Source organism: Lygodium microphyllum, chromosome 11 (assembly GCF_053477565.2).
Source record: "Lygodium microphyllum isolate KBCC chromosome 11, Lygodium_microphyllum_v1.1.10, whole genome shotgun sequence".
NCBI lineage: Eukaryota > Viridiplantae > Streptophyta > Polypodiopsida > Schizaeales > Lygodiaceae > Lygodium > Lygodium microphyllum.
The window spans coordinates 152564637-152575198 of record NC_141145.1 but is presented as its reverse complement, the minus strand read 5'-3'; positions in this window follow the sequence as shown (position 1 = coordinate 152575198).

The following is a 10562-nucleotide window of genomic DNA, read 5'->3' as shown; positions in this document are numbered from 1 at the left end:
CCCAAAACAGAAAATGAAAGCAACACTGCTCCTCTTACCAGAACACCGCGAGCTTGGCTTGCTTTCTTGAGATCCTTACCACGAACAAGGCTCTGATACCATGTCAAGATTGTGGGAGAGAAGGAAGGAGTCTCACTTGTAGCTTTCTTGCTTGCACAATGGGGGAATACACACAAAGGTGGAGGCTGAAAACAGTTTTCCTCTTCTTAGTTGTGTAAGCCAAAAGAACTCTAATACAAAGAAATAGAAGAACCCTATATATGGGTCTCAAACCAAACTCAACTAACTAAGGTGGCATACTAACTGAGCCACGAACTAGAGTAGATAAGGATAGCTGTCATGTAGCTATTATTCATGGGTGGTGTACCAACTGCATCTGCAACTGACAAGTCGGTGACATAAATGCACAAGGTCACCCTGGCATATCATGAGTGGAGCTCGATATCTCAACAGTTGAGGGGTCAAGACTTGATTAATTGAGTGTTGCAAAGTTGGATTTGTGAAGAGGATCTTGGGTCAAGTCAAGTTTAACTTTCTCTCAAATAATTGAGTGCTCAACAAGTTTGAGTGGTGGTTGATGAGTCTAGTCCAGGTCTCGAATAGAGCTCTCTCAAGTGCTATGTGGGAATGGTCCTATGGTTGTCAACTTGATGCCTCAAGGGTGATTGATCTAGCTAGGGATCCCATGCTCTTGGTTGGTCAATGGTTCAATTATTGATTTGAGCTATTCATGGGGACATAGTGAAGAGATTGTACGTATCTTTTTAGTGGTTTAAAGTCTCTCATAGATTGTCTCAACCTACATCCTTGGCTATCCCAACCATCTATCTTGCCCAATGTGAGGTTGCCACTTGTCTATGGTACACCTACCTCAACATTTCTTGGTTGTTCAAGCCCCATAACATGCAAGACATGTCATAGATGTTGCTCACGTGGCAGTTTTCTATGCTCTTGGACTACTATCCTATGTATCTCAATATCCTTTGTGGATTTTTTATGCATTGTATCTACATTGAAGATAATATCATGGCTATGTACTATCTTCTTAGCTTTAGGATCCCAAATAAGATAACCCATCTCACCTAAATCACCATACCTAAGAAAAATGCACTTCTTGGGTTTAGGATCGAGCTGGTTTCACTTGTTTGTGGAGATATGCATGTAAGCCTCATAGTCAAACACTAACATCCATGTATATAAGCTGAAAAAGACAATTATGTGTGTGCCAATTCTCCTTACTCTCTTGCTCACATGTGTTTCTTGCTTGCCCCCATCGCGGTGTTGCGTGTGCGTGCGTGTGTGCGTGCGTGTGTGCGTGTGTGCATGTGTGTGTGTGTGTGATTGAGGTTTAGAGTGTGAGGGACAAGGGTGCAACATTCTGCTACTTCTCCATCACCATCTTCTTCTTCTTCTTCTTCTTCTTCTTCTTTTCTTATTCTTTCTCTTCTTCTTTTCCTTGCTATGGTAGTTAGAGCTTGAAGTAGGTTGAAGCATAGATTAAGATCTTGGAGTGAATGGCGCCTATACAAGGATAGTAAGGCTAGTTTTACTCCAATTTGGATAAGGCACAATGGCATGGAGTTGAAGGTGTGTCTATTACAATCTTAAAATCACTAGTTTGCTTACTTGCTTGTGAATTTCTTAGTTTGGAGTGGAGAGGAGAGTAGCCCATTGAGAGTCACTTATAGTGCAATACCAGGTGTTCACTTGTTGGCACAATCATCAACAAGGGGGAACTTGCAACGTGGCAAGATTAGGCAAGTTTTATAGTAATAATGGAACCTAGTGGAAAACCATTAACAACAAAATTAAAGTCTTATATGGACTAACTGCATCTAGCCATTACTCAAAAAGAGAGTTAACTACTCCAAAAAACCCAACTCAAAATGGTGTTGCTAAGAAAATAAGCATAACAATCCAAGAAATGGTTCACAGCATGTTATCTAATGCAAGTCTCACTTATAGTATTTGGATTGACACTATTAAAATAGCTATTCATTTGATCAATAGGTCATCTAGCAAGACCCTAGTTGGAAATATTATAAAAGAGGTGTCACTCTTATATAGGGTGGCCACTTTTTAGTTGATCCTTTGAATGGATTTTAAGCCCTGATACTCTTACTTTTAGGATCACAATAATCCTCCTAGAATTCTACTAGATTCTTTTACAATTTGCATTATGACTTTTCCTATGGATTACAACTACCATCCATAACTTTCTATGTATATAAGAAGCGATTGCTCTCACTCCTAGTGTATCCTTGAGACCTCATGAAGGCATCAAGTTTATGATAACACTCCTTAGAAGCATGTTTCAATCCATATTAGCTCTTGTGGAGCTTCTATACCAATTGCTTCTTTCCTTCCACAATAAAGCTCTTTGCCTATTGCATATAAATATTCTTGCGTAGATAGGCAAGTTGTATTAACATCCATTTACCCAAGTTCTATACCATACAAAGGGCATTCATCTTGACTACTAGTGAGAAGATCTCATCAAAGACTATTTCCTTTTCTTACTTGGATTCCATTGTTACCAAGCTTACATTGTAGTTAGACAATGTATCAGATGGAGACATTTTTAGCTTATAATCGCATTCTCATGGTAAGTGATGCTTGCCCTTAGGGGAAGGAACTAACTTCCAAATAGCATTCTTGAATAAAGAGTTCATCCATCTTTGAATGTATAGCCTTGTTCCACTTATGATTGTCATCCCTATCAGGGCATCAACATAGCATAAGGACTCTCCATAATTCATAACTATGACATAGTCAAGAGATGGCATCTATCCCTTTGGTGGTAAGCCTCACAATAAAATGCTTGCAAATGATCACAACTATTGGAGTTCCAATGAAAATGAAGATTGCATGCACGCGCACCCATGCACACACACACACACACACAAAAGAATGAGAGAATGTATGAGGTAAAACATATGTGAGTTACCCTCACTCAATGCCCATCAACTCCGTGCAATGTGTAAACTTTCAAATTCAAAGGGTAGGCTCTTGGTGAGAAAGTTTGCACGGTCATCATCTGTATGAAATTTGATAAGCCCAACTTAGTTATCATCAAGCACCCAATAAATGAAGTGATACCCCATTTCTATCTGCTTGTTTTTCACATGAAACATAGAATTCTTTGCCGATGTGATGGGAGTCTGACTATCATTGTGTAACAATGGCATGCATTCATTAAGGCCCAGGTCTCCCACTAGGGATCTCTATGGATGTAATACATTCAACTTCAATGGGTTGGATAATGCCACACATTTTTGCAAGTGAGATATCCATGAGATTGCACCACCATACAAGGTGAAAACATATATTGTGGTTGAATTTATGTTGTCAACATTCCTTGCATAGTCTACTTTTGTGTATTTAAGTACATTAGTACTACTACTCCCAAAGCATACGCACATATCTCTTATACCACTAAGTGCCTCAAGATTCATTTCACTACTTCCCAATGCTTATTGCCAAAGTTTGACATATGCATGCTCACTACTCCCACTGTAAAGTTGATGTCTAAGTGAGAGGCAATCATAGCATACATGAGACTACCCACACATGATGAGCCTTGCCCATTTCAGCCCTCTCCTTAGTTTTCGGACAATCATTACTATTAAGTTTCACATTTGAAGGAAATGGAATAGTAGTTGCATTCCCCCCTCCATATTGAAAGATACAACACTGCTCATATAATTCTTTTGGGACAAATAGAGAAATCTCCTTGTTTCTATCCCATCAAGCTACCATCTTTGGTCCTTCTAGTGTATAAGTAGTGGTTTGCCTCACTTCTCTTATAGCCATCACACTAACATAAGGGCATCAAATTTAATATACCATTTTTGTGGGACCCACTTTACTCTAGAGAGACTCTTTTTTAGCTTGCAAACAAGTTTTTCTTAGCCATTTCCCACAAAACCCTCTAATTGCTACATGTAGATCTCATAAAGAAGGTCACCATGTAGAAATATTGTCTTAGCATCCAATTGTACAAGGTTCATCTCATCCTTAGCCACCAAGGCAAGCATAGTGTGAAGTGTAGTGAATTTTGCCATATGTGAAAAGATATCATCAAAGCCCACACATTTTCTTGCTTAAAATTTTAGTCACTAACCTTGCCTTGTACTCCCTTCAACTTATAGATCCTCTTGGATGGCAATAAATTTTTGCCCTTTAGCCATCACGAGTCATAACAAGATGGGTCCACATAATTTCTCAACATTACATACTTAACCCCACAATGAAATTTCATTGAGGGATGAGAGATATGAGTAGATCTACTAGCACAATTGGCTAACTTGGAGTAGGAATTTTAGTTATCACTCTTTCTTCATGAGATGCCATAAGGCTCTCAACCTGTTGCTCAATAAATCTCCCTGCTTCTTGCTCACTAGTTGAGGCATTATTTGTGCCCTCTTTCTACAAACATAGTGCTATACCAACTGCCCTACATGGAAAAATAATAGGTGGCATTGTGCATCTTCTTCTCATTGAAGATCATATCATTACTATGAATAGTATTTCTACCTTTCAAATCCTAAAGGTGATAGCACATCTTGCCACTTTGTCTATAGCCCAAAAAGATGCATTTAGTAGATTTTGGCTCTAACTTGCTACTCTTTTCCTTTGCTACATGCACATAAGATTCACAGGCAAATACTCTTAAGTGATAATACCATGCCTATTCTAGAATCCCACCATCCAAAGTAGTATCAGATGACCTATTTATCAAATCTACAACAATCACCATAGGCTTAGCCCTAAATCCTTGACTAAGATTAACATTAGATAGTACACTCAACATTCTTTTATTTATTTTCCTTTTCATATGCTCTACAATAGCATTTTTGGTAGGATTACCATGTGTAGTGAGTTTCCTTTTTATCCCACATGAGCGAGTGCTAGAAATTTTTGAAAACAAGATAGAGCCTTATTTACCCATAGTGAAAGCCCACACTTTCTTAGTTTTTTTTAATAGGTTGAATGTACTAAGTCAAGCAATTCACTTCTTTTTCTATCTGTCTTTTTCATAGAAAATGCTTCAACATATGTAGTTATCACTATGTACTAAGTCAAGTGGTTCACTCATTTTTGTATTTTAGTTTTTGTAATAGGATGAAGGTGCATAGCTCCACATATACAATATTCATAAACTAAAAGATCAGAAAAATCAAGAGAAAGCAAGTAACCCAAATAAGATAGAATTTCTATTCCTTTTCTAGACACATATCCCAATTGAGATGCCATAAAAATACATTTGGCTTCTCAATTAACTGAAATTACATGATTTCTGACAAAAGATACATGCAAGGGATAAAAAGTGCCACACTTGGCTCCTCCAATAGCAGATGATCCCATGAGGATTCTCTATGATTGACTCCCAAACGTAGTAGAGTAACCCAAGTCATCCAATTGACCAATAGATATCAAGTTCTTAATACGCTTGGACACATAGTGTACATTTCAAAGAGTAAAGGTAGATCCATTACATAGTTATTACCAAAAGATGGACTCATCCATACTTGTTGTTGCTATCATATGAATAGAATCATTTCTTATAAGGAGTCATATAAAAAGATGCACTAGAATCAAGAATCCAATATTGAGTCAGTTGTCTATTTGGTACAACTAGCATATGTGCAAGAAGAGTAGAAGTAAATAGCACTCCACCATCATCATTATGCATAGTCACCATATTGATTTTCTCGATCTTTATCTTTCCTTTACCTTCTTTCCTATCACCATCCTTATCATCCTTCTTCTTATCATTTTTCCCTTGCTTCCATTTCTAATAGTGGCCTCTTTTACCACAATGGAAGCATTCAATGTCATCCTTGGACATGGATTTGTTGTGTGCTACCCACTATCCTAGTTCTTGCCTTTATAGTATATATTGCCTCTTTCTTCTTGACTTGCCAATGCCAAACCATTTCTCCCTTGTTCCATAGATTTCCTATATATCTCTTTAGCCAACAAGTTGTCCACAATGTTACTAAACTTTAACTCACTATCTAGAGTTCAATTACTTATTGCTATTCTAAAGGTGTTCCATGAAGCAAGCAAGAAGCATAACAAAAAGATAGCCTTAACCTCATCTTCAAAAATCAACTTTTGAGCCTATATCTGATTGAATATGATGTTGAATTCATTAAGGTGGAAGGCGATAGTAAAGCCCTACTTCATTTACAGCTCAAACAACTTTTTGATGACATATATCTTATAAGATGCAATTTCTTTCTCATAAGTGTCCCATATCTTTTTCCATAAGTTATGTGTAGTGGTCTCATTCACAGCCATAAAATACACAAATTCTGTGAAGTGGAGTCTTATAATGGATTTGGCCAATGCATCAAACTTTGACCAATTATCTTCAAATATGTCTACTGGTTTTGCATATGTGACTCTTATGGGCCTTAGTTACTTCTTTTGAATAATAACATCTTAGATGTACTCCTGCCATGAGCTAAATTTAGTACTAAAAAACTTTCTTTTGTTATACAATCCCCTATCCATTTTAGAAGATGAAGTTATTTATAAAATAACAACTAACTATTAAGTGATAGTAATCAAAAAATCAAGAAACTACACTACAAAACTAGCAAACTTTGTATGACACCTAGTTAATATAACCAAACTAAGAGAAGATTAAAAAAGAACCATTACTCAATAATTATACATATATCGCAATCCAAATGCTATGAAAGTCATTATATATAGTTAAAACATGGTATTACAACATCAATGCTTCCTCACAGATATAGTAGCATAACAACATCCACTTGTTTAGAAGTATAGTGGAAGATTGATCTCCCTGAAACCACTGTAATACATCAAGACATAATGTTCTCTCACATTCACAGGAAAATATACATAGGCAATATGATAATATATGTAGTTCAAGACTTGCTACAACATATGCACTGGAGTCTCTACTCTAGTAACATGTGTTGCATACAATAGTAGCCAATAACAAACTCCAAAATAGTGAAATTTGTAATATGAAAGTGGTAAAAACATGGAGCCTGAAATTGACTCAAATCAAAAAATGGAGTAGACTAAGAACTTATAAGCTTAACCCAATAATTTGTTGACCTCTTCACACATGTCAAATCTTGTCCAAAATAGAGACCATGAGGATTTCTTTTGGGGTAGCACTATGGCTAGAGACTCCTTTCTACTCTGATACTAGTTATTGGAGCTACAAGGAGAATGGAGATTGCACACACACACACACACACACACACACACACACACACACACACACACACACACACACACACACACACACACACACACACACACACACACACACACAAGACACTATGTTTGTGGTGCATCTAATAGCTCTCTTGTGAGTATCACCTTATAGTCTTATCACTCAAAGAATAAAGAATGAGTACGCACATATATAGTTAGGATTAGTGAGCAAGATGGTAGCAAGCAACATTGACCTTTACCCCAACAATAAAAAAAGTCTCTTACTAGACTATACCTCTTCTAGAATCTTTCCATCCAGTGTCTTGTTGGATGATCTATTAATCAAATGAATAGTTATCTTAATAGTGTCAACCCAAATACCATAATTGAGACCTGCATTAGATAGCATACTATGAGCCATTTCTTGAATTATCCTATTTATTTTCTTAGCCATATCATTTTGAGTTGGGTTTTTTGGAGTAGTCAACTCTCTTTTGATGCCATGCATATCACAAAAGTTTACATTTTAGCTTCTTTTTGGCTCATTTTTACATAAGTCACAAACTTTTGGAACGTGTCAAAGACATTACTTTTTTGGAAATACACCTATTTTCTTAATGGTATCATTAATGAAAGTAATGAAGCAAGATACTCCACCCATAGAAACCATAGGTATAGGCCCACTTAGATCACTATCTGTCAATTGCAAATATTTGAATCTTCTAGTACCAAAACCTTTCTTTTGGCAATCCTTTAGTCTACCATATATACAATGCTTGCCCATTCCAAGATCAAAAAAGTTGAAAGATAGAAGATACTACAAATGTGAAACAACTATTGCTTCTAGCCATGGATGTATGGCCTAAACAATGATGTCAAAGTGGTAAAGATGGTTATTCTATGACAACTACAATGTGATCCTTTACACTACATATAGACAAAGAGCATAAGGTGTCTCATTTTGGCCCTTTGGCAAATAAAGGGAGCCTTTGCATATGTTCCATACATGATCACTAAAGACCACATGGTCACCATGATTATCCAACAATCCAATACTTATCAAAATTATCTTCAAGTCTGATATATGACATACATTCCTAAGTACAAAGAGAAACCATTAGCCACAAGTGCACATCTTCCACTCCAATAATGCTAATACAGTTATTTTCTAGTTGGATGCATCCTTTTCTTCTGGCATCATATGTCACAGACTACTTCCTATGGGGACAATAATATGAAATGATACCCCTAAATCAAAAATCCAATCTTGATGCATGCCATCATTAGTAGCAATAAAGAATGCATCTATAAGTATAAAGACATAAGGCACATCACCATCATCACACTATTTATGGTATTGATCTCTTCAATATTTCCCTTATGTTTTTTCGCCTTCATGCTATCTTTTATCACTCTTTTGTTTTCATTTATTATTGGTTTCCACTTCAAACAATCCTTTTGGATGTGATCATTTTTGTCATAGTAATAGCATTCCATGTCTTTTCTTGTGTGAGACTTACTCCATGAGTTTCCTATTAGGGGACTTCCCTCTTGCATTGGAGCACCCTCTAATTGTAAGTGTAGTGGATTTCCTAGAACCTATGGTCCTTCATGTTCACCTCTTCTATAGGCAAGCTACTTTCTACATTAGCACTAGTCAACTAATGGGTTCCAAGTTACTAATAGCCTTTTTAAAAGAATCCCAAATTTCAAATGAGTTGACAAGAAAAAATATAGTCTTTACAAAGTCATGACATGCAACCTTTTGTGGTATCATTAAGCTCATTGAGATGATTAGACATAGATGTCATTTTCTCCATTTGAAGGCCAACAAGTTTCTTTAGTCAATATACCTATGATGCAATACTTCTATTTTCATATAAGTCACATAATTTCTTCTAGACTCTAGAGCACCACCTTTTGTATCCTCTACATTGAAATACATTTACTTAGAGAGAGTGAACGTGCTAGTAGAGCATGTAAGCTCTCCATCTCATCACATACATCCATTCATGCCCTCAAGCTTTAATTAACTTACTTTGTCTATTTTGTACTAATATATTGTAAATTGTCTCTTTTCCATATGAGAATTTGTTCCATCCAATTTCTCAATGTTCAACAATGAATTTTTAGAGATAGAAGAAGAAGAAGAAGAAGCCATTAGTCGCGACAATGTGTACCAAACACCAACACTATAATTGCAAGTCCAAAGAGATAAATATGATTGTAACCTAGTGCCACTCCAATTATCAAACAATGGCTAACACAACATCAAAAAAACCCAAAATTAATGCCAAAATGATATCTAGGCTCTCCCTAACGTATATGATTTTTTTGCAAAAAATTTGGAAGTTTTTGGCTATTTTTAATGTGTAAAACAACCCCTAAAAAAATTGGAAATGAGAATTGCTTTATGTCTCAAATAAAAAGGGTCTTATTAGTGTAGTGTGAACATAATACAATTGAACAAGTAGTCAACACAATAATTGCTTCAATGTGAATAGGGTTCCAAAATGCTTAGTTCACCATATGCAAAAAGTGGCTTAATTTCCAAATGGCTAAGCATTTGTTTTGAGGGATAAATACTAAAAGAAGCCTTATAAAGCATACAAGGTGTGCAACATTTTGAGGCACTGTTTTGATTTTATTGTGATGAAAATTTGTCACAATAGCAATCAATATGATTGATTCTACACTCAAATATTAGATTATTGCATTTGGAGTATAAACATTCTTGATACACCACACTGATTTGATATTTTGGTATCGCATGCATGTCTATTCTTGAAGTAGGTCATGTACTTGGCTATAAGTAGGCCCTAGCTTCAATCCACTAGTTAGCAAAGCCCCCTACTTATCCACAAGCTGACCCTACGTTTAAGCAACCCGTATACTTAAATACATCAAATACATAGACCAAAACCTATTCCTGAACATTCCAAAACCAAAATAAGTTGTTTTAACTCCAACTACTATTGGCTATCAAAATGCTTCCAAGTTAGGCTATGGAAACCCTCAAACTAGGCCTCAATGGCTCCCCAAATTAGAATAATTGTTTGACTTAAATAGAGAGCTCAATAATAAGATAACTCTTTCAATTTTGGACAACAAGCATATATGTTGCAAATGAAGCTTGAACCTTAACTCCTCGTGCTTCTCACTCCAACCACCACCACGAGCTCCCATAAACACAACTTTAATACCATTTGAGAGGAAGTAATTGTGGGGTGTGAATCCAAAGCTATGAGATTGAAAGAGAGAGAGAGAGAGAGAGAGAGAGAGAGAGAGAGAGAGAGAGAGAGAGAGAGAGAGAGAGAGAGAGAGAGAGAGAGAGAGAGAGAGAGAGGAAGCACACA